This window comes from Procambarus clarkii, chromosome 90 (genome assembly GCF_040958095.1).
Source record: "Procambarus clarkii isolate CNS0578487 chromosome 90, FALCON_Pclarkii_2.0, whole genome shotgun sequence".
NCBI classification, from domain to species: domain Eukaryota; kingdom Metazoa; phylum Arthropoda; class Malacostraca; order Decapoda; family Cambaridae; genus Procambarus; species Procambarus clarkii.
This window is the reverse complement of record NC_091239.1, coordinates 9,880,867-9,905,556: the sequence shown is the minus strand read 5'-3', so window position 1 is coordinate 9,905,556 and position 24,690 is coordinate 9,880,867. Positions and strand designations below refer to the sequence as shown.

At 46.7% G+C, this 24,690-nt stretch overlaps 1 protein-coding gene across 5 annotated transcripts in view; it reads left to right on the top strand.

Moving 5' to 3' along the window:
• The window catches only part of LOC138349737 (leupaxin-like), a 247,915-nt gene that overhangs the window by 44,238 nt on the left and 178,987 nt on the right, over window positions 1-24,690 (top strand). The window contains exon 1 of one of the 5 annotated variants that reach the window (XM_069318335.1): window positions 21,412-21,492. The exons of 1 other annotated variant lie outside the window; for it this stretch is intronic. The gene's annotated coding sequence lies outside the window, so the exon portion shown is untranslated. Of the gene's footprint in view, window positions 1-21,411; window positions 21,493-24,690 lie in introns of those variants that run through there. 3 more of the 5 variants (XM_069318337.1, XM_069318333.1, XM_069318334.1) reach the window with 3 other exon arrangements.

Below are 24,690 nucleotides of genomic sequence, written 5' to 3'. Positions count from 1 at the left end.
TATATATATATATATATATATATATATATATATATATATATATATATATATATATATATATATGGTTTGGATCCTATACCCGATTGGATACCCTTCCCTTCCCTACCCTCCCCTTCCCCTCCCCGGTGGCAGCCAGCAGTGCCCTCAGGGGACCAATACAAACACTTGGAACCACCAGTGTAAGATCATTCTCGTGTCCAAGGGGCACTAAACCACCTTTGATTACTCCTGACCAAACAAACTTAACTCCCTTAAGTTCACGTCGACGTTCCAGCCACTCAGGCCAGAGAGGCAAGACACTGATATTTGTTTTGGAGTTTGATTTCTTACGATGCTTGAACTGATAAAAAACATAAAAAAATAAGCAGTGAAAGATTCTGAAGATGGACTTGACCGCTAAAACCACTAGGCACTGTGTGTTGCTGATACTGTGCCATACCTTTACATCACTGTGTACCTATACCACTGATGTACTGTGCCGCTACAACACTATCACTATTCCACCTCACATCCGTCTTTGTTTTGCGAGAGTCGACTTGCGATAACTTGGTCCAACAGGCTGTTGCTTCGAGCGGCGTTGTGACAAATATTTTGTTTGAAATTGTCTACTCGGGCTTGATTCTGATTTAGTCACGAGGTGAGAGGGAAGAAGAGTGGACAGCAGGGATCGACCTGCTTGATGGGGTTCTGATAGTTCTTCTACTCCCCAAGCCCGGCCCGAGGCCAGGCTTGACTTGAGAGCTTGGTCCACCAGGCTATTGCTTGGAGCTTGAAGCCTTTGACCATCATAAGTAAACAAACATTCAGCAGATTATCTTGTATGTATCCCAGTAAAAGCGATTACATGGATGGCATTGGCGTGAATGCAGACAATGAGTCACAATGACGTAGCAGAAAATATGATGAGCAAACCATACACCAGAAGACGAGACGACGACGACGTTTCGGTCTTGATACTGGTCCAGGACGGACCGAAACGTCGTTGTTTCTTCATCTTCTGGCGTGTGGTTTGGTCAACATTGGCGGGTATATAAGCTAGAGCAGTGGTTCCCCAACTTTTGTCGCCCATTACGCCTTTTTCACAAAGAGTCCTTATTAAAGGCCCTCCTTACACTCTGTAAAGGACCCCGTCTGGTATCCTATGGTGCCATAACCTGATCACTATAAACCTTATGGCCCCTTATATATTGCATGCAGGGGGAGGACATGGCCCTGTGTTTGGGAACCAGTGAGCTAGAGCATTATGGAACGGATTCTAAGCGATCAAATCTGGAAAACTAAAGTATCGCCTTATTTTTGTGAATACTAAACCGTTTTCTGTAAAATATAAGAAAATTGAAGAGTAGCAGGAACTTCGCTAGTTTACCCGAGGAAGGAAAACAAATATTGGCTCGCCTTATTTCCTGACTAATCTTTTATAATGTATAAAATGCTTAAATAACCGTTATTATAAAAGCAGAGGAGCAGCATAGATATGCTCGAGAAAACTGAAGAGTGAAATTATGTATCCTGCCATTTTTAGACCACATAAAAAAGATCCTTTTTTTTTTAAATAATCCATGACTTACATGTGGTAGGTTTCGGGTTCCACCTTTGCCTGCTAGGAGGAGCCTACTAGGGTTAACAAGGTCTCTTTCCCCTAGGTCAACCTTTCCCAGGATGCAACACACAACAGATGCTTAGGAGTTAGAATCCTGCAGTCATTGAAAGACGTCAGGGCAAGAGTGATCTCATTGAGACCATGCAAATGCTGAGCAAATTGAGAGATTAATCCAAACTACTTTTTAAAAAGATCAATTGTATCTTATACAAGTGTCAACACCTTCAAGCTCGAGGTGACACAACGTTGGACAGACATTTTTGGAACCCATGGAACCGCCTACCTGCCCAAGCCGCAAATGTAACGTTCACAGATAGGCTGGAAAAAAATTCTCAATAATAAAGGGACATTTGACAAGTCGCTGGCTTCCTGTATCCGCCGTGACCACTAGAGATGGTGACCCTGAGATAAATTACTGTAAATTCTTATATTTACTTCTTTGGTAAACAGAGGTATCGGGTGTAAGGAATTGTGCCCAAACGTCTGGTCGTGGCCAGGAGTTGTAATCTGGTTCAGTCACTTGAGGCGACTCCGCTAATCAATACACTAAAGGTCTCCCACTCTCGCAAGACGATGAAGTTAAACTTCACTGATAACATCCGAGAAGCCAAGTAGGGGCTAAGACCTGAGAATGTTCGTCATTCCGAGTCATTGTTACTCTTTAAGAAAACCCCGACCCAGTCCTGTTCTACCAGGCTTCTAACCTGATTGATAAAGATTAAACTACCCAAGAGGTGGCACGGGCATGAATAGCCCGTAAGTGGTAAATTTTTTGTTATACAGTGTGCTGAAGTCGCATTTAATCGTCAGGTTGCTATCACGGGAGGAGGAGGATACTGCTTGACAGTATTTGAGGGTGTCCAGCTGCTGGACACCTTTTTTTGACCAGAAGAGTGGCAGTGTGATGGCTTCAGGGTGGTTACTGCAAGATTCAGGGACTCTTAAAGCTCTTCTAAGGTCGTTGGTTGCTTCACATTCCAGGAGATAGCTTCTAACCTCCATTCTAATCTCTTGTATACTTCCCGTCACCCAACATCCTTAAAGAGAGCTCTCCCCTCTTCGTTAGGCATCCGGATAAAGCGGATAACCAGTCTTGATAGAGAACTCGAGAAGGATTTGGATGCACAGTACTTTGGTCGTATATCAGGGACACAGGATGTGGGCCTGCTGACAGCTCCAAGCAACAGCCTGTTCGACCAAGCTCTCACAAGTCGAGCCTGGCCTCAGGCCGAACTTGGAGTAGAAGAACTCCCAGAACCCCCACATCAAGAAGATACCCAGAGAAGATTGTACAAGCAGCAGCGAAGAAACTGTCGAGGCTACAGAGGTGGGAGCTTCTGAGGACCGGACAGCAGTGGATTCCCTTCTCCAGGATGGTGCTCCCTTCAATGTATATTCCTACAGCATGAAGAGCCTACAGGGAGCAGATAAACACACTTTGGCAGTAAATGGAGGGCACCTTTAAGGAGCACCCAGCGTGGCAAGATTTCCTTTCAGACGCCTTTCCCCTAATCTTTGATAGCCTGGAAAAGGGGAGCCTTCTTGCAGGACATGCTACGAAGGGCACGTGTACCTACTCGTCCACAGTCCATGGGTGAGTAGGCAAAGAGGGAGACCACGAATAAGAACCAAATCTATTTTAACCTGGTGTTGTGGTTCAGGAGAACCCAGGAGAACCCGTTGTTCTCCTGGGTTTTGACCGCAACACATGTAGTTACTGGAGCTTCTAACAATTTGAGTAATATAATTTGTTTGTAAAATATACAATCAAGTACCCACACCAAGGCTCCTTAAATAACAATAATAATAATAATAATGTACAAAGAAATCACATTAACGTGTATCCATGAGAAAATAAGTAGGAGCCGTGATGTGGATTCGAACCTACACACTGGGTCCGCCCAGCAATGTTGTTGCAAGCGTTGCACTGCACGGTGGAGTGTGCATTAAAGCACCGTGAAGAGTATCGTTCACGTGTAGTTTAAGACATTGCCTCTGGCGGCAAACATTTCTATTTGGAACACGTGGACTTGTGACAAGGGGCTGGAGGGCTAGCACGTGTTCACCCGTCCATTGTGACGCGTTGTGAACACCCTGCACGTTCTTGAACAAGCGAGTCACGTGTGTGTGTTCCTAAACACCTGGAGCAAAAAGTCAGGATTTCCTTCGTGGTTTGCTGCTCGCGCAAAACAGTTTCCAGTGCGTAACATTATTTTCCTTTGTATTAACCCGCTGAGCTTTATATCTGTATTTCTGTATTAATATTACAGTTGATGGGGCGTCACCTGGCGCGTGTTAACTAGCTGATGGCGGTGTAGTAAAGGTATGCGCAAATATAAGAATAGAGAGGGAGAAGAGGTAACCCTTTGAGAACGGAAGTCGAAGCCATCAGTAGCAAGGGACAGTTGAAAGCCGGCACCCGCTCCCTCCAGCACCACCACCCGCGCCTCCCCAGGTACCTCTTGATATAATATTTATATAAGTATTATATAAATCCTCTTGTCTAATATTTGTAGAGGTGAAGTTACAGTAACCTGGCTGAAAGCAACACAACCAATTCACATGGGAAACAAGTGGCGAAGTTTCGTCCCGGTCTGGACAGAGTTTCGGCCCGAGAACGGTCCAGGACGGACTGAAACGATATCATTGACCATTTTCATGTGTGGGGTTATGTAGGCAGTGTTGCATTGTGTTTGTGAACAGCAAAACGTGTGGGTTGGTTCAGGTTTGAGCACCTTTATGTAGGCTGTGTGTGTTTGGGGTGGGGGGGGGGGGGTGCTTGTTTACCCTGGAGTGGGTGTTGATAGTGATAGTTGTTTACCCTTGAGTGGGTGTTGATAGTGGTAGTTTGTTAACCCTAGAATAGGTAGGTAATCATCAGTTTGCAGTTGTTGGTGCGACACACTGACGATATTAGAATCTGTTTACATTTACCTGGTAATGTATATTGTTTGTTCATATCTTTAGAGCATGTGACAATCTGATATACACGTTTTCTATGGATCAGTTGGGTTGGGTTAGGTGGGTGGCTTGGGTATGTTACTGGTTAGGTTAGCATTTTGTACGTTGTGGCAAGTAGAGAGAACGGGGGGGGGAATATGAGTATTAACAGTGAACGAAACTCCGCGCTCTAACGTGATTGACCTGACTGTTGTGATTTGCTTACTTTTTACATAGTTGCATTTCAAATATTTAACTGTGAAGTGATGTTCATATATGTTATGAAGCGGTAAGCTCGTAGTGTGTGTGTGTGTGTGTGTGTGTGTGTGTGTATATATTTAATAAGATTATATATCTTATTAAATATATATAATATATACACAATATATATATGCTAGAGGTACCACCTCTGGTGCAATTGTAGGGACCCACATCCTCGAAGAAGAAAATAGAGTATTCAGAGAAGACTTGTGGATTCTCATTGAACACTTTAATCTTTTCTTCTCCTACCACCCCCATTATTATTATATATATATATATATATATATATATATATATATATATATATATATATATATATATATATATATATATATATATATATATATATAATGCTCTTGCATCGTGGTTTAATTGGAAGAGGATTTCTCCAAATGTCATATTTGCTCAAAGTTTGACCAAAAGAAGAAAAAACTAACTGCATAATGTATTATATTTAGATGCGGTTCCTTGCACTCTGACATCTGAAATACACCCCGGTTTATCAGGTGTCCTTTGTGGGGTGTTTTATCAAGTTTCCTTTCGATCTCTGTGAGTGGTCGGCCTGTTGTGCCCATTGTGTATAAGAGAGAGTATTGCAAGGTTTTGGGTCTTTACAAATTGTCATTGTCTCTTGGCATACACATTGCAACCGTGCATATCTATGGTACATTTTTCACTTCCTGCCATGCCTCCTGGTCTCGTAAGGTGTTATTTCCGGGTGTATGTTTGAAACCAATATATCTCTTTTTATATTTATCGTGTTAAATGATTGTGGTATGCATCTTTCCTGCACTCAGAGGGGAGGTGTTGGCCTATCCTCGTGTGTTTGTAATCTTTGTAATCATTCCCTGCATTCTTATTGGTTAACTGGAATAGGTGGGGGTGGGGTGGAGACTGTGGGTGCGGCGAGGGGACTATTGTAGGTGGGATGTGCGGAGACTGTAGGTGGGTTGGGGGACGACTGTAGTTGGGGGGGGAATGTAGGTGGGTGTGGTGGGGGCGTGAGTGGGCAAGGTGTAAAAAGGAAGGTTGTGGGGTTGGAGAAGGTAGCCGGTTGAGGGGTTTTCTTGAAGGAAACTGGTGGAGATTTAAGGAAGGAATGAAACTTGTGGGGCTGAGGTGGCAGGGGAGGAGTTGTGTTGCCGGGGTTTCAGGGGTGTTTGGGGGGAGGGGAGAGGGGGAGAATAGTGTCGTTGACTTGGAGATCGTTGCCACACATCTCCATATTCATCTGATTCCCCTGTTGAACGTGACAAGGTCCACTTCTGTGTGTGTACGTTCACTGCTCCCCCCATTATCACCAATATATCGCAACCACGGTCAGTCTGGCAGATAACATTGAGCAATTTATACACATTATGCATAATTGTCTAACTGTGTTTCCTCCAGATGCGGTCGGGAAAGAGCTTAAAAGTAAAATAATATTTTTGTTTTGCTTTCACAAAGATGCCGTATTGGGTGTATCCTGACCGTGTGATGGTGTGTGTACAAGGCTAGTCCTTACCTTAAGATACCTTGAGATGATTTCGGGGCTTAGGGACCCCGCGGCCCGGTTGTCGACCAGGCCTCCTGTCGTACCCGTAAACCAGGGCTTGTGAACTATGGGTTCAAGGTACAAAAATACTGTTTCACCACAAAAACGCATTTTATTCATTTTGCAGAAGGCATGAGAAAATAGGAAGCAAGCAAACCTGAACTTCCTTGGGACTAGTATTGAACATGTATGCACCTAATTAGGTCCAAGACGGAGAATATTAGACCCCATGGCTGCTTATTTATTCAGAGTTGAGTTTTAGCTCAAGGGTCCCGCCTTTCTGGTGGACCTTAACAACAGTAGTGAAAACAAGGATGAACACCAGGGCCTCGGCTCTTCAGTATCCTACCAAAAAACATAAGAAATATTGCCGGAATAAAAGTGGACGTCGTCAAGAAACAATTAGACAATCTTATGCAAGACTTAAAGGACCAGAGTGTTCTAGTATTGTACTGTTGTGTTGTATTGACCATGTGGTGCTGTGGGCCGCTCCAAGCATCAGACTGTTGGACCAAGTTCTCACGAGACTTAAGGCTGGCCCCGGGCCGGGCTTGGGGAGTGAAAGAACTCCTAGAACCCCGCCCAGGTATACATGGGTATACCACACCAGGGCCTGGCAGGGTGGTACTGGGCGCGGCTGATTAAACCATACACAGGAACTCTCCACCACGACGAAACTCTTATCTGTGAAAACTGTTGAAGCTGGAGGCAAGTTACTTACCATATCTGCCTGCAAATATCTGCAAAATGATTTATCAAAAACTTTCACAATACTACAATGGAATTTGCAATAGACTTGATGATAGGTTGCAAAATGACTGGGAAAATTAAGCCATTTCATTGTGCTGCCGGAAACACTGGCTGCTGATGGCTTCAACTCAAGGTTCAGCGGATATCAAAAGAATTCCCCTTACGTTCCCTAGAGCTTACGTTCCCTAGAGGTTACGTTCCCTAGAGGTTACGTTCCCTAGAGGTTACGTTCCCTAGAGCTTACGTTCCCTAGAGCTTACGTTCCCTAGAGGTTACGTTCCCTAGAGGTTACGTTCCCTAGAGCTTACGTTCCCTAGAGCTTACGTTCCCTAGACGTTACAAGGTCTCAGTACGACAAAGATATTTACCTCGACACAATGCCTGGAATTGCTGATGAGAAGCCTTGATGATCAGTGAGCTTATAGTGGCAAGCACTCTGATGCTTACTATATTGAAGCCAGTGTCAAACCTAACGAACCCAGGATAACCAACCCTAATTCTGTGGCGAGTGGCGGCACCCTAACTCGGTAATAGATAGCACCGTAACTCAATGGTAGGTTGCTCCCTAACTATACTTGGGGAACGAGAAGTTAGAATTGTGAAATGTTCTGTATTACAGTACATCATTGTTGCAACAGCATCGTTATTGTTTGTGGTTTCCGGTGAGGATTGATATCACAGTAAACATGAACTTGAGCTTATTATATCGTTTCGGTTCAGAACGGTATCTTCGTAAGACGTTTTGTTCAATACGTCTCAAATACATCTTTATGTCGAAGCTTCCTGATAACTTTGGTCGATTGTAATTGTTTTGTTTTGTATTCTCATCTTCCGGGATTGTCTTGAGTATATTATGAGAGCTTGTTTAAGTTCCAAGGATAACATTCTTGAGGCTTTCAGGTGATACATGTATGCTTTAAGTGCTTTGTTGAGTCCATGTAGAGGGGGTCTGAATATTTTTACACACTCCTCTAGTTGTTGCATTTCATAAGGAGATCCGAATGTATCTTGTATTCTGTATTTTTTTATTGTAGTCTTCTCCATTGAAGTCATTGGAATACATCACTGTTGAAATTATTTTTCATTCTATTACCCTGTGGATATCTCTAAATATCTGCAATTGTTCTACGTCTTTCATTTCGCAATGAAATGAAATGAACAGGGTGAGGGGGAAGTGTGAGGACACTGTACCCTGTACCTCACACTGTACTCGGGCTGTATTTTGTATTTGCTGCTACTTTTTGTATTGTGTGTGTGAGTATATTATAAAGACATTGCCCTATGGTACGTGATTAGTCCTTTAGACTTCCTTGTATGGAAACTAGTATGTTATCGTGGTTATATTATATCAGTATTTTGTTAATGTGTGTGTTTATGTATCCATATAGGAAAAATGAAGGTAATTAAGAGTGCTTTTATGAGTCAACACATTTTCAATGACTACTGTATTCCTTGAAAATGTGTCGAATCACAAAAGCGCTCAGAATATGCGTTTCATTTTTCCTATATGGATACTGACCCATAAGTGAATGACGTGTTGTGTGTGTGTATGTGTATATATATATATATATATATATATATATATATATATATATATATATATATATATATATATATATATATATATAATATATAAAGGTGGGTATTTTGGTTTGTTTTTTTAATGCGTGTGTAATTTTGTCGTAATGATCAATTACAAACGACCGAATGTTTCTACTCTGCAATTACGCTTGGCCTGGGTGATCATTCTTTTTCATAAAACTGATAAGTTATCTTTTAACACCCTCTCAAAGACCTTCCTGGTGTGTGTTGAAGCAAACACGGTGTGTAATTTTGTACCACAGCTTTCCTACCTCCCTTTTGTAGTGACGTGATGTCCGCATTTTTTGTTTGGTGGGGGAAGAGGGGGAGGTGTTCTGAGGGGTGTCCCCTGTCTTGTGGGGTTTTCTCCGTTATTTACAGAGTGCTCGTGCCAATGACATTTTCCACTTTACAAAAAAAATTACATTTTTTCAAAGTTTTATTGCACAGTTTGTACTTGATTATAAATATTAGTCTCCTTCATAAAGTTGAAGGATAGAAAATGTGATAAAGAAGATTTAAAGATTAACTTTGATATAGCAATTAGTCATATGGTGATCCTGTGAGGAAGAGTGACGTACACACGTGTCCTTGTGTGTCTCTGTTGAAGGTTGGAGAAATAAATCAATAACTGCGGGTTATAGAGCGTTCATACTGTTGCAGGAAGTATGCTGCAGTTGCATAATGGCTACGGTATTGCAATAGCAAGTATGATGATGATGTATTGGTGCTACAGTATTGTAACAAAGTATGATGTTGTATACAGTACTACAGGAAGTACGGTGTATTTACGCTGTAAAGTCTTGTAATAGGAAGTTCCATGTTCTTTTAAGCCGTTGTAATTCTCATTGTTTATGGCTTCCACGTTCTTGGCTGTTTGTGAGTGGTTTAGTGTTCAAGGTGTGTATCTGTGCTTGCGGGGGTTGAGCTCTGGCTCTTTGGTCCCGCCTCTCAACTGTCAATCAACTGGTGTACAGGTACCTGAGCCTACTAGGCTCTTATCATATCTACATTTGAAACCGTGTATGGAGTCAGCCTCCATCACATCACTAATGCATTCCATTTGTTAACTACTGGTGTGTGTGTGTGTGTGTACTTACATAATTGTATTAACTTAATTGTGCTTGCGGGGGTTGAGCTCTGGCTCTTTGGTCCCGCCTCTCAACTGTAAACGTGTGTGTGTGTTCATCTATTTGTGCCGACATGATCAATGTTTTGCTCTTGGATTCCGGCATTCCAGTCGCAGCTTGTCAATGCCTCACAGCCTGCTTTAGCATATCGAATGAAGTCCGCTTCCTTAGTTCGCTGCCTTACGTCACACATGTTCTCTCCTACCTTATGCAAGAGTGCAGTGTCCTTGGCTTAGCTTGACCATCCCTGGAGCCGTGCTGGAACAGTCCATCCTCTTAAAGGTTTCCCAACATCAAGAAAACGGTCAATTTAAAGTGGTCTCTCCTAACCTACGAGAGGACCCAAAACTGAAAACTGGAGAGTATGTCACTTTCGCCAGCCGCTTTCGTTGTTTAGTACGGTAATTTTTGGCCGTAGTAACGCATACGTGCAAAAAGCGACGTTCTTTGTAGGATGTTAGATTGGCAGCGGAGATCGGTGATAGGAAACTAGTAGTTAACTAACAGCCTTATTAGAGCGACTACCTAGCTCGTACCCTCGAGCACCATTCCGTAAATATTGCAACGGTTTTGCCCAACCAGCTGCGTCAGAAGCTGCCGGAGCTGATAATCACTAGACCTGGGAAACGTCGAAACGTCAGTAATGCAGTGGTTCTAATATCCTTTAGCCACTGCAATTTTTACGTCAGAGTTTAATTGCGTAAAGTTACTCTCTTTAGGTAATTGGTTGATTAGCAAATGAGTTTCATGGCAACAGATAATAGAATAATACATATTATAGAGAGTGTAAGCTTCTGTATAAGTCTGAAAGAGCTATTGACTGTTATTGAAGAGATAGTTATACTCGCCTAGTTGTGCTTGCGGGGGTTGAGTTCTGGCTCTTTGGTCCCGCCTCTCAACTGTCAATCAACTGGTGTACAGATTCCTGAGCCTATTGGGCTCTATCATATCTACACTTGAAACTGTGTATGGAGTCAGCCTCCACCACATCACTGCCTAATGCATTCTATCTGTTAACTACTCTGACACTGAAAAAGTTCTTTCTAACGTCCCTGTGGCTCATTTAAGTACTCAATTTCCACCTGTGTCCCCTTGTTCCAGTACCCCCTCCCCCTGTGTTAAACAATTTATCTTTATCTACCCAGTCGATTCCTATTAGAATTTTGAAGGTAGTGATCATGTCTCCCCGAGCTCTTCTATCTTCCAGCAACTGTTAGGTTCATTTCACGCATGTCCTCGTAACTCATGCCTCTTAGTTCTGGGACTAGCCTAGTGGCATATCTTTGAACTTTTTCCAGCTTAGTCCTGTGCTTGACAAGGTACGGGCTCCAAGCTGGGGCCGCATACTCTCCACGACTGTAGTGGACTGTGATAGTGGCGTCACTGTACCTGTGGTGTGGAGAGTGCCATTCATCACTGTGAAAGTGGACATGTTGAGTGACCAGGCGGTGGACGAAAAGGTGTTTAGTGCCACTAAGACATGACTCGTGTCTTCTGCTTCCTCACTACACTCACCAGACCTGCTGCCGGAGGGCCCAACTGGTTCTCACGCCTCTATGCAATATTGTAGCAACTGAGGGTGTAGTTGCAGGGCTGGCGTCACGTGCAAGGCACCTTTCTTGTTCAACCCGTGGTTTTCTTGTGGTCAGATGGCAATCTTAAAGAAAAATCTAAAGGTTTCCCAGTGAAGTGTAATATTTTATTCGTGTTTTGTTATAGTTGATCTATATGTTAACATTCGTCCAAACTGCAACTTTTTCTCATGTAATTCGTCTCATTTTATACGGAATCGCCCAATCCGTTACAAATGTGACGTACTAGCCACATTTAAAGCCCCGTAATGGTGACGTTTTCTTTGCAACGGCCTCGATAGGTTATGCGGATTTACTTCAGTTCGTTCGCTTTGTACATTTGTGTTACACTGTTGCAATGTGAGAGAACGAACCGAGAAACTAACATACACAGTTTCAAATGTAGATATGATAAGAGCCCAGTAGGCTCAGGAATCTGTACACCAGTTGACTGATAGTTGAGAGGCGGGACCAAAGACCTAGAGCTTAACCCCAGCAGGCACAACTAGGCGAGTACATACACTAACGCCAGAACTGAACATAGGTGCCCCCAGCCACAAAGACAGCATCAACCACCCCACAACAGCTTAGCTAAACTACCGATGTATCCGTTACCTGACCGCTCTCAGCTGGTCAGCCGGAAATGTCTACCGAGGATGTCACGTCAGCACCGGAGGCCACAAATGGCTTTTATCAATGTCTAAATTATATGTGGATTTAAGCCATTGCTAGCGTGTTCAAAGCCATTTTGCTGTGATGGAAAATGCTTGCCTCTTCCTCTCCTTTAGAAAACGTAATGTTTATAGGGGTATCTTTTCTCTTTTCATGTGGGTTTCATATCGTAAATTTGCAGTACCTCCTATAAGGGAAGACCGAGCGAAATGCGATTCATTTAACAAAGTTGTTGCAGTTTGTATTATGCATAAATGTATATTATGATGATGTTGACGGTAGGTCAGACTGTCACGAAGATACTGTAGAGCTCTTGAGTAAATTAAATTATGTTAGTAAAGACTTTATGTAAGAGAAGGTTAACATAGAAGCAGCGAACACCCCCAGAGACGGACCTGGGTCCCCCCACACACACACACGCACACGCACGCACCAACCCGTCCTCTTATATATTACGTCGTTTTTCGCTGGTATGCGCACTCAAGCTAAAATTCGACGTAATTCAAAATGAAAGCGGACGAAGTAGGGGGGGGTAGAAATAGCCTAAGCTACTCTATCCCTTTGAGATGTATTTCTTTCTTGTCTCAATAAACATACTTGAACTTGAAGGGACGAATATCCCAACGACAAATGTATGTGCTCTGAGATCTTACAGAAACAGAGCAGAAGCTAAAGTTATTAATTGTTTGCAACTGAAGAAATTGAACAGAAACCATACTAGATAGAGGCAGAAATTCAAACTAGAGCGACGGTCTCGCTTCATGCAGGTCGGGGTTCAATCCCTCGTCCGTCCATAAGTGGTTGGGCACCATTCCTTTCCCCCGTCCCATGCCAAGCAGGAGAGAAAAACTTGTCAGTCAAGACAGTGATAAGGCCGTCTGATTGATGGAAGGGATTCCTTAACCGGTTGAGGATTGGGGCAAGTAAACCAATCAGGTCAGCATTAATGTCATCTACCTTTGTTTCACGGTAATTCCTGCCTTGGTGTACTCGCCTAGTTGAGCTTGCGGGGGTTGAGCTCTGGCTCTTTGGTCAGGCCTCTCATGGCGTCTGCACCGTGAGGAAGTGTTCACCTAGTAGTAAATAGGTACCTGGGAGTTAGACAGCTGCTACAGGCTGCTTCCTGGGGGGAAAGGAGTGCGTGTGAGAGAGAGAGAGAGAGAGGGAGGGGGGGGGGATGGATGGATGGAGTAGCTGCGATAGAGGAAACTAGGCAGGGAGTCCCGCAGTCTCGAACGGACACACACTCATTCTATTTTATGGTTATAGAAAATTATTTATTACCCACGCATCTCGCCCCCCCCCCCCCCCACACACACACGTCAACCCCCTCTCCCCCCACCTTCCCCCCACCTCCCCATCACCTTCCCCTCTCCCCCAACCTAACAGTAACAGGAGCCTCGGCGAGGCGTCTCGCCTTGCACTGTGTCTAGTTTTTCCGGATTTATTTTTGCGCTACTGGGGCGCAAAATTAACTTGGTTTTATTTTTTGCTGCAAGTGTGAGAGTTATTTGATCGTCTTCTGAATATACGAGAGTTATAATATTGGCCCTTGCCCAGGGGCCCAGTCTGGGAGTGTTGTGGGTGGTGGGGGCCCAGCCTGGGAGTGTTGTGGGTGGTGGGGGGCCCAGTCTGGGAGTTGTGGGTGGTGGGGGCTCAGTCTGGGAGAGTTGTGGGTGGTGGGGGCCCAGCCTGGGAGTGTTGTGGGTGGTGGGGGCCCAGCCTGGGAGTGTTGTGGGTGGTGGGGGGCCCAGTCTGGGAGTTGTGGGTGGTAGGGGCCCAGTCTGGGAGAGTTGTGGGTGGTGGGGGCTCAGTCTGGGAGAGTTGTGGGTGGTGGGGGCTCAGTCTGGGAGAGTTGTGGGTGGTGGGGGCCCCAGTCTGGGAGTGTTGTGGGTGGTGGGGGCCCAGCCTGGGAGTGTTGTGGGTGGTGGGGGCCCCAGTCTGGGAGTGTTGTGGGTGGTGGGGGGCCCAGTCTGGGAGTTGTGGGTGGTAGGGGCCCAGTCTGGGAGAGTTGTGGGTGGTGGGGGCTCAGTCTGGGAGAGTTGTGGGTGGTGGGGGCTCAGTCTGGGAGAGTTGTGGGTGGTGGGGGCCCCAGTCTGGGAGTGTTGTGGGTGGTGGGGGCCCAGCCTGGGAGTGTTGTGGGTGGTGGGGGCCCCAGTCTGGGAGAGTTGTGGGTGGTGGGGGCCCAGCTTGGGAGTGTTGTGGGTGGTGGGGGCCCAGTCTGGGAGTGTTGTGGGTGGTGGGGGCCCCAGTCTGGGAGAGTTGTGGGTGGTGGGGGCCCCAGTCTGGGAGAGTTGTGGGTGGTGGGGGCCCAGCCTGGGAGAGTTGTGGGTGGTAGGGGCCCAGTCTGGGAGAGTTGTGGGTGGTGGGGGCCCCAGTCTGGGAGAGTTGTGTGTGGTGGGGGCCCAGCTTGGGAGTGTTGTGGGTGGTGGGGGCCCCCAGCCTGGTTGAGCTGAGTGTTGGGGCCCAACGTGGGAGAGTTCCATCGCTAGCAAGTCACATTCCGCGGGACTCGACGCCAGACACAATTTCGATGGCAGAAAATATTCCACATTTCAGAAAAAAAAACTGTATCCGGACGGAAAATCAAGGCATATTTTCTCACAAATTGGCGCGCATAGATGTAAACAAAGCACACGTGTAGCAGAGAATGTACATTTGTTTTAAGCTTTTAAGCCAATAAGATCTAGGAATACAGTGTTGTGATTGGGTGAATGTGACCTTCGAGTGCGGTGATTGGTTGGAATTTGCTTACCTTTATGTCGATTAGTCATGTCGTTAACATACTAAAAATATATGTAATTAATATCATAAGTAAATATTGGTGCAATAGATCCTTTAACTTGTAAATTGTCTTAGTATTAAATAACTGTTGTTCAAGGGCGCCTGACAATTGGGTGAACAGCGCTTCGGATTCGTAGTCCTGAGGTTCCGGGTTCGATCCCCGGTGGAGGTGGAGACAAATGGGCAAAATGTTTCTTTCATCTGATGCTCCTGTTACCTAGCAGTAAATAGGTGCCAGGGAGTTAGACAGCTTTCACGGGTTGCTTCCTGGGGGTGGAGGCCTGGTCGAGGACCGAGCCGCGGGGACGCTATGCCCCGAAATCATGTCAAGTTAACCAGGTGTTGGAAGTGTTCACGGGTGGGAGGAGACATCAACGCTACCAAAGTAGGGATCCACCCTCAGGGTATTGCTGTGTTGCGTCTGTACTTCAAATTGACAGTCTGATCAACCAGGCTGTTTTAGACAGTTGCTAGAGCAGCCTGATGTGTGAATCACACAGTCTGGTTGATCAGGTATCCTTTGAAGGTGTTCATCAAGTTCCCTTTTGAACACTGACTAGCACACACCGGCACTCCAAGACAGGCTTGGGTATAATACCGATAAGAATGTTGTAATTCGTTTGTCGGGGACAGGAAGCCTGTGTATATTTATACTTGGGCCTTACCTCCGATGACTTAAGCTTAGATACAAGACTAAGTTTTAACCCCCGATGAGCCACATGAACAGAATAACATGAACGCCAGAACGCTTAGCAGACGATGACAAGCCCAACCTTCAAGAGCCTTAAGGAGCCGCCTCCAGCTTGGGGTTGGACTCTTACTAAAGGTTAAAAGACTCTTAAAAAAGTCTGAATAAATGTCACGACTGTATAATGATAGCTTGAGAGAGCCTAGACGCGAGTTGCATACTGCAACACGGTGCAATGAACTAGACGAGTGCAGGATGTAGACACAAATTTATGCAGTTTCAAAGGAAGGTTCAGAGCCGCTGAATTACATGATCGATAGCCCCTAAGGCGGGGCCCAAGAGCCAAAGCGCCTTTTGACACCAAATGCAACCATTCCTCCTGGTTAGATAGTACTTTTTGTAACTGTGGACCATCGTTCATATATTGACGTAGTAGACAATTAGATAGTAGAATTTGGTACTATTCACTTTATAGCATCTAGAAAAAGTAAAGCTAGAAACCTAACTTGAATATTCTTAGGCCTTGTATACAATATTAGGCATTAAATAGCGTGAATTAAGCCTAGGAGGCCTAGGTTTTATTAACAACATAAAACCAACACCGGTTTGTATAAATTCAATAGTACCAAATTCTACTTTCTAACTATCCATTACGTGAGCGCATGAACGCTGGGGCACAGCGGTGCTGGAAGTGCTGTTGAACCAACAGGATGGTCCGCCACACTCCACCACCACCACCACAGTTATTAGTTGTTAAGAAAGGTCACCAGTAACAGACTTCTTGGCTCTTATTGGTTACGCAAGGTAACTCCCAAATAGAATTTTCTTCAGGCTTAAACTATGGAGAGAGAGTCTGGCTGCCGGAGAGAGAGCGAGAGCGAGCGAGAGCCAGAGAGCCGTGACACTAAACCAAGCAGAGGATTAAGACATCAGTGAGACAACAAAGATTTCTGATAACCTTTCAGAAAACTTTTTATGAATCTTGGAGTGAAAATAAACAAAATAAAGTTCACGCAGAAGGGCCACTAACACCACGAAGAATTAGTCTGGGTCTTTTAATACCTGTAATGTAATGAATTTAAGTTAAATATTGGAACATTAGGTAAATATTGCTATATACAGGACGGTTGAGAGTGAAAGTGGCCTACCTGCAGCCGTTCAGTCCGGCCTCCTAAGGTTTCCCAAAACGTCAAGAAAACTGTCTATTTAAAGTGGTCTCTCCTAACCTACCAGAGGACCCAAAACAGAAAACGGGACATTACGTCACTTTCGCGAACCGCTTCCATTTTTTTAGTACGACAAATTTTGGCTTAATGTAACGCATACGATCGAAAAGCGACATTCTTTGTAAGAAGACAGATTGAGCTGTTTACCAAACTTGTAATCACCTTGCCTCCTAATGCTAGACACCTGCACGCTGTAACCTCCCTGTAATAGTTGAGAAAACTGTAAGAAAGTCACAAAATAGAGAAGAGTTCTGATCGATTCTTCAACGTGAAATCTGACCACTACATGGAACACCGAGACTGTGTCTATCTGTCTGTGTCAGGGCAAGCTTTCTCTCCCATGGTAAATCCCCATCAATAATACAATCATTGCATTCCAAACAAGTGTCGGGCTCCATATCCTCTGTTGGCTACAAACTCACAACTCACCTATATAAACTGACTATAAACACACCTGGTGACTATAAACAGCTGCCTTAAACACACCTGGTGACTATAAATAGCTGTCCTAAACACACACCTGTTAAACGGATGTTTTATTGACCCTTTGACGTGATGGCTGACCAACTAGACTCTGATGGCTTACTGTTCGTACACACAATTTGTTACTTAATGACGCTACGGAGCTTCTTTGGTGTGGGGGGTGGGGGAACATGTTGGGTACTTCACTCACTGTACCTCTCGTCTCTGTCTTGGAGCTTCCAAAGCAGTTAGCGAATTGGTATAGTGGTTTGGTAATTGTGGTTATGGATTGATAAGTGTGGTTGCGGTGGGATGATTGTGGTAGTAGTGGGATGGTTGTGGTGGGATGATAATCGTGCTGGTGGAATTACTATTTTGGTGTAGTAATTGTGGTGGTGGTGTGGTAATACCCAGTATGAGGTGGTAATAGTGGTTGTGCATTATGTACATTTGGTGTGGTGGTTGGTGAGGACGCCTGGTGGTGAACAGAGGCACTACCACCATCCACTGATTGATGACTCACTAGCCAGAATGTTGCTGTTCCCACGGTGAGGGGGTGGAGGTGGGGGTTGTGGGAGTGACGGGGGGGGGAGGGGTTGGATAATCTGGTCAGGGGTAGAGAGGGGAATGGGGAGGCGCCGTGGAGGTTGGGGGAAGGTGTACCAGCTTGATCGTATGGTACTGGAAAAGGAATGAGGGGAAATGGGACAGGAGAAGGGGGGTGTCTCAAGACGGCAACAGTGTGTTGTCGTGGGGGCGTTGTGGTCGTTCTCATTGCCTTAATGAGAATGGCTGGTGAGTTATGCTAATTACCTCGTATCAAACACAAAGTGAATTACCTAGGATAAGACTCACTCGCACACACAACCCACCCCTCCCAACCCTGTCTCCATGTTCACAACAAACTGGGCCTGCCACACCTGCCACGCAGATGTGGCACAAACGAACCAAAACAAACGCCCTCCCTCTGACCTTGGTTCCTCAGTTGCCACATTAGTCTTCTTCAGTTGCCACAGCTATCATCCTCTGGTTGCCGCTTTTGGCTTCCTCAGGGTGGGCTACTTGCGGCTTCCTCAGTCTCCCATCACCTTTTCGACATTGCGTTTTGGTTTTTTTTCCCCGCTCGCTTAATTTCCCAAGAGGTTGCCGCGGTTAATGATGAGACATGGAGGTGTTTATTTCCGGCTTGCGACCTAATTATTGCCCAGATTACCTGCACTTCGTCACATTTCTTGCACGGCCGGATGTGGTCCGGGGCGCTCCGAGGGCTTCTTCCGCCTCCTGCTGGGGCTTCGCGCATGCCAAGCCTGAAAAGGTACGCCTCGCCTGGTTCTTGGACTTCGCGCGGGTCTTGGACTTCGCGCGTTCCAAGCCTGAAGAAATACGCCCCGCGCGGGTCTTGGACTTCGCGCGTTCCAAGCCTGAAGAGATACGCCCCGCGCGGGTCTTGGACTTCGCGCGTTCCAAGCCTGAAGAGGTACGCCCCGCGCGGGTCTTGGACTTCGCGCGTTCCAAGCCTGAAGAGGTACGCCCCGCGCGGGTCTTGGACTTCGCGCGTTCCAAGCCTGAAGAGGTACGCCCCGCGCGGGTCTTGGACTTCGCGCGTTCCAAGCCTGAAGAGATACGACCCGCGCGGGTCTTGGACTTTAAGCCTGGCAATGGTTTTAATAATACATGGCATGTTTATATAGTTTTATTTTCTATAGCTTGGATATACTGATCTGAAATAAATGGTGATATTGGTGGTAGTTTCACTGGTAGTTGCAGTTGTATTAGTGGTAGAAGTGGTGGTAGTTGTTGTATTAGCTGTTGCAGCAACGTTAATTGTGATTGCAAGAACAGTAATGGCAGTATAGTTGTATTGGCAGTAACAACGGTAAGCTTATTGGGCAACGGTAAGTTTGTCTGTGGTAGGAACAGAAGTGTGATCAACGGAAACAATTTTAGTTGCTTGAACAGCAATCACTTTATTATCTTTGTGCTGTGTTGCCTTCGGTGATTGAATGCCATGGAGGAAGTGTTTAATATTAGTACTGCCCACCTGTTGTTGCTGTCTGTTGTACTGTTGCCTGTGGCCACCTGTTGTTGCTGTCTGTTGTACTGTTGCCTGTGGCCACCTGTTGTTGCTGTCTGTTGTACTGTTGCCTGTGGCCACCTGTTGTTACTGTCTGTTGTACTGTTGCCTGTGTCCACCTGTTGCTGCTGACTGTTGTACTGTTGCCTGTGGCCACCTGTTGTTGCTGTCTGTTGTACTGTTGCCTGTGTCCACCTGTTGCTGCTGACTGTTGTACTGTTGCCTGTGTCCACCTGTTGCTGCTGACTGTTGTACTGTTGCCTGTGGCCACCTGTTGTTGCTGACTGTTGTACTGTTGCCTGTGGCCACCTGTTGCTGCTGACTGTTGTACTGTTGCCTGTGGCTACCTGTTGCTGCTGAGTGTTATACTGTTGCCTGTGGCCACCTGTTGCTGCTGACTGTTGTACTGTTGCCTGTGACCACCTGTTGCTGCTGACTGTTGTACTGTTGCCTGTGTCCACCTGTTGCTGCTGACTGTTGTACTGTTGCCTGTGGCCACCTGTTGTTGCTGACTGTTATACTGTTGCCTGTGGCCACCTGTTGCTGCTGACTGTTATACTGTTTTGTGTCCACCTGTTTCACTGCTCTGTTCCCAACCTGGCATACCTTACATTTACTGTTGTGTCCTGTTGCCATCTACCTGTTGGGTTCCCTCCCCCCCCCCCCACCTGTGGCACTAATCACCCACCACCTGGTGCTAATGAACAAGTTCATCCTGGCTGTAAATCATCGTGGTTACTGGCTCATTAGTATATTTACGTCATCGTCTGTACGTCATTGTGCAAACCTTGTATTTTTACCTACAGGGTGTATTAAGCACTTTACTTTTTACTTACAGGGTGTATTAAGCACTTTACTTTTTACTTACAGGGTGTATTAAGCACTTTACTTTTTACTTACAGGGTGTATTAAGCACTTTACTTTTTACTTACAGGGTGTATTAAGCACTTTACTTTTTACTTACAGGGTGTATTAAGCACTTTACTTTTTACTTACAGGGTGTATTAAGCACTTTACTTTTTACTTACAGGGTGTATTAAGCACTTTACTTTTTACTTACAGGGTGTATTAAGCACTTTACTTTTTACTTACAGGGTGTATTAAGCACTTTACTTTTTACTTACAGGGTGTATTAAGCACTTTACTTTTTACTTACAGGGTGTATTAAGCACTTTACTTTTTACTTACAGGGTGTATTAAGCACTTTACTTTTTACTTACAGGGTGTATTAAGCACTTTACTTTTTACTTACAGGGTGTATTAAGCACTTTACTTTTTACTTACAGGGTGTATTAAGCACTTTACTTTTTACTTACAGGGTGTATAACACAGTATATTTTTTTTACGTACAGATTCAGTTTCCTGCCGGGCCACACCCTCTTGTCAGACGTTCCCAGGGTGTGACTTGCTACACTTGAGCCGTTTTCCCATCAGTGAAATACAGTCCAGTAATCTGTGGAGTGTTGGTGAAAATAATGTCCGGACAGAGGGTAGAGATCGGACAAATGAAATCGGTAGGAAAAAACGCCAAGTCAAGCTGTCTATGTCTGCTAGAATGTTTGGACATAGGTTGTGGAGGTTAGATACCTGGGGGGCCTAAATAAATTTTGCAGGGGGGATGGTCTGGGGTATGGGATGAACACACACACCTCGTCTTCCCCCCCCCCCCAAGTGCGCCCCAGAACCCCTCCCCCCAACACACCCCTAGCATACACCAAGTACCCCCCCCACCAGATCACACCCCCCTCACCCCAGAACCCCCCTCCCCCTACCACAACACAAACCCCATCAGAACCCCGGCATCTACCCCTAGTTGTACTCTAGGGGGGCCAGATTCACGAAGCAATTAAGGAAGAACTTAAGAACATATACATCTTTTCTCAATCTTTGGAGGCTTTGTTTACAACTATTAAACCGTTAATGAGCTCCGAAGCACCAGGAGGCTGTTTATAACAATAACAACAGTTGATTTGGAAGTTTCATGCTTGTAAACTGTTTAATCAACGTAACCAAAGCCGTCAAAGATAGAGGAAAGATGTACACGTTCGTAAGTACTAACTGCTTCGTGAATCTGGCCCCAGGATACAACTTGAGGGAGGAAGATAATTCCTGGCCGGCAACCGCTGGCTGGCTGGCTGGCTGGGCGGGTCCACCAGTTTGTTTTGGTCGTCAGCTGAGCGGCCGACGCCACGCGGGCAACAGGTAGACTCCTCCGCCAGGTGTGTTGTAACTGTCCCCGGCCCGCCTGCCCCAGGCCCAGTTTCCTGTGCTGTGGTGTTAGTGAGCTATATTTTTCTACCCCAGACGTGGCCATACATTTGCAATGCTAACCACAATACATACATTTTCTCCTGTGCTAAAAGGACAAGGTTCGAGATCTGGTAAACGTGCAGTTGAGTGATCTATTGAACTAACAGCCACAACAGGTGATTGAACAGGTGTTCAGAGGCAGTAGGAGATAGTTCCAGGTTGTGGTGCCATTGTGGGTTTGTGTTGCACACAGTTTTCACCAACACCTTCAACAGGTGTTTGGGTTGTTGTACTGTAGGTGTTGAGCATCGTTTATGAGGCGCCATCAGGCCTCACGGGGGAAAAGCCGGCGGCTTGTCAAAGGTCCCATCCCCCCCACGTATTCCTTATGCATGTATGGACTTATAAAAAACGCAAGAAAACTATAATTTTTCCACTTTGATAGTTTTATATACATTTGTACCTCTTTCATGTAAGTTAATTTGACTTTTGTCATATATTTTGAAGTGATTTGTGAATCCATGTTTTACAAGTTCCCTGAATTGGGTTTTTCAGTTGTTTAAATAATTTAGATTTTTCAGTATTATAGAATTTTATTAGACTCGTGCGGTGGGGAAAGAGTTTGTTTGAAATAGTGTTCTGTTACACGTTGTTCAGAGGGGGGGGGGGGGTGTACATGTACACCTAGAGACTACGTTACACTTGGCCAATATTCAGGATTAAAGTGAACTTGCTGATTGGTCAGATAGCTTTTGCGGTGGGCTTAATCCTCCAGAGGTTGAATGGCCTACACCAAACACCAGTTTACAGCTCATGATGGATATGAGCTGTAAACTACCTTTATCCATCATTTACCGTAGTTGATGTATCGTCAACCACGGGTACGGTCTATCGGTGGTATGGACCTGTTGGACGTATCTGTTTTCTGGTGTCGGGCATAACATTGGTATCAGTTTGCAACTATTAAATATCATGGTTAAATGTTGTCGGTATTTACAGAGTTTAGCAAACTAATATGATGACGAGTTAATATGATGACGAGATGGTTCTCCACTTTGTAGGCTGTAGGGGGGGGGGGGGGGGGGGATGGTTCTCCCCCCCCCACTTTGTAGGGGGGGGATGGTTCTCCCCCCCCCCCACTTTGTAGGGGGGGGATGGTTCTCCCCCCCCCACTTTGTAGGGGGGGGATGGTTCTCCCCCCCCCCCCACTTTGTAGGGGGGGGGATGGTTCTCCCCCCCCCACTTTGTAGGGGGGGGATTGTTCCCCCCCACTTTGTAGGGGGGGGGGATGGTTTCCCCCCCACTTTGTAGGGGGGGGGGGGATGGTTTCCCCCCCACTTTGTAGGGGGGGGATGGTTTCCCCCCCCACTTTGTAGGGGGGGGGGATGGTTTCCCCCCCCACTTTGTAGGGGGGGGGGATGGTTTCCCCCCCCCCACTTTGTAGGGGGGGATGGTTTCCCCCCCCCACTTTGTAGGGGGGGTGGTTCCCCCCCCCACTTTGTAGGGGGGGGGGGGGTCCCCCCCACTTTGTAGGGGGGGGTTCCCCCCCCCCACTTTGTAGGGGGGGGTTCCCCCCCACTTTGTAGGGGGGGGTTCCCCCCCCACTTTGTAGGGGGGGTGGGTTCCCCCCCACTTTGTAGGGGGGGGTTCCCCCCACTTTGTAGGGGGGGGGGGTTCCCCCCCACTTTGTAGGGGGGGGTTCCCCCCCCCACTTTGTAGGGGGGGTTCCCCCCACTTTGTAGGGGGGGGTTCCCCCCACTTTGTAGGGGGGGGATGGTTCTCCCCCCCCCCACTTTGTAGGGGGGGGATGGTTCTCCCCCCCACTTTGTAGGGGGGGGATGGTTCTCCCCCCCCCACTTTGTAGGGGGGGGATGGTTCTCCCCCCCCCACTTTGTAGGGGGGGATGGTTCTCCCCCCCCCACTTTGTAGGGGGGGATGGTTCTCCCCCCCCCCCACTTTGTAGGGGGGGATGGTTCTCCCCCCCCCACTTTGTAGGGGGGGGATGGTTCCCCCCCACTTTGTAGGGGGGGTGGTTCCCCCCCCCCCACTTTGTAGGGGGGGGTTCCCCCCCCCACTTTGAAGGGGGGGGGGGGGGGTTCCCCCCCCCACTTTGTAGGGGGGGGGGGTCCCCCCCCCCACTTTGTAGGGGGGGGGGGGGGTTCCCCCCCCCACTTTGTAGGGGGGGGGGGGTTCCCCCCCCACTTTGTAGGGGGGGGGGGGGGTTCCCCCCCCACTTTGTAGGGGGGGGTTCCTCCCCCACTTTGTAGGGGGGGGGGGTTCCCCCCCCCACTTTGTAGGGGGGGGATGGTCCCCCCCCACTTTGTAGGGGGGGATGGTTCCCCCCCACTTTGTAGGGGGGGGATGGTTCCTCCCCACTTTGTAGGGGGGGGGGATGGTTCCCCCCCAATTTGTAGGGGGGGGGATGGTTCCTCCCCCACTTTGTAGGGGGGTGGGGATGGTTCCCCCCCCACTTTGTAGGGGGGGGGATGGTTCCCACCCCCTTTGTAGGGGGGGTGGTTCCCCCCCCCCCCCCACTTTGTAGGGGGGGGGGTTTCCCCCCCACTTTGTAGGCTGTAGTGGGGGTGACGTATCTTAAACAAGGCAGTGTATGTAGTTGTTTTTTTTATATTCAGCTACTCGGAACAAAGAGTTGCAAGTAGCACGGGCTATGGTGAGCCCGTAGTGGACTTACCTGGCACAGGAGCGGGGCAAGTAGCACGGGCTATGGTGAGCCCGTAGTGGACTTACCTGGCACAGGAGCGGGGCAAGTAGCACGGGCTATGGTGAGCCCGTAGTGGACTTACCTGGCACAGGAGCGGGGCTGCGACGGCAGTGTAGATATTACTTACGACGCGTTCACGGTTCATCGTTCTTCTCAACGGCCGTTGTCGGTAACCGTTATCTTGGCCCCGTTGTTGGTCCCTCACAGCCCCACTCAGAGCTCATATCATCAAAATCATCATCACAAATTACAAGCAAATCTTGGAATGTTAAGATTTAATATCACAACCCTGAATTAATATCACAATGCTTTCACAATCCTGAACAACACGCAAGAGCAGGACGCTTGTGTCTTCCACAACTGCTAAACCATTATTATTTTAGTGTAAAAAGTCTCTTCATTACACACAAATCACTATTGCGTGATGCATCAAATGAACAAATCC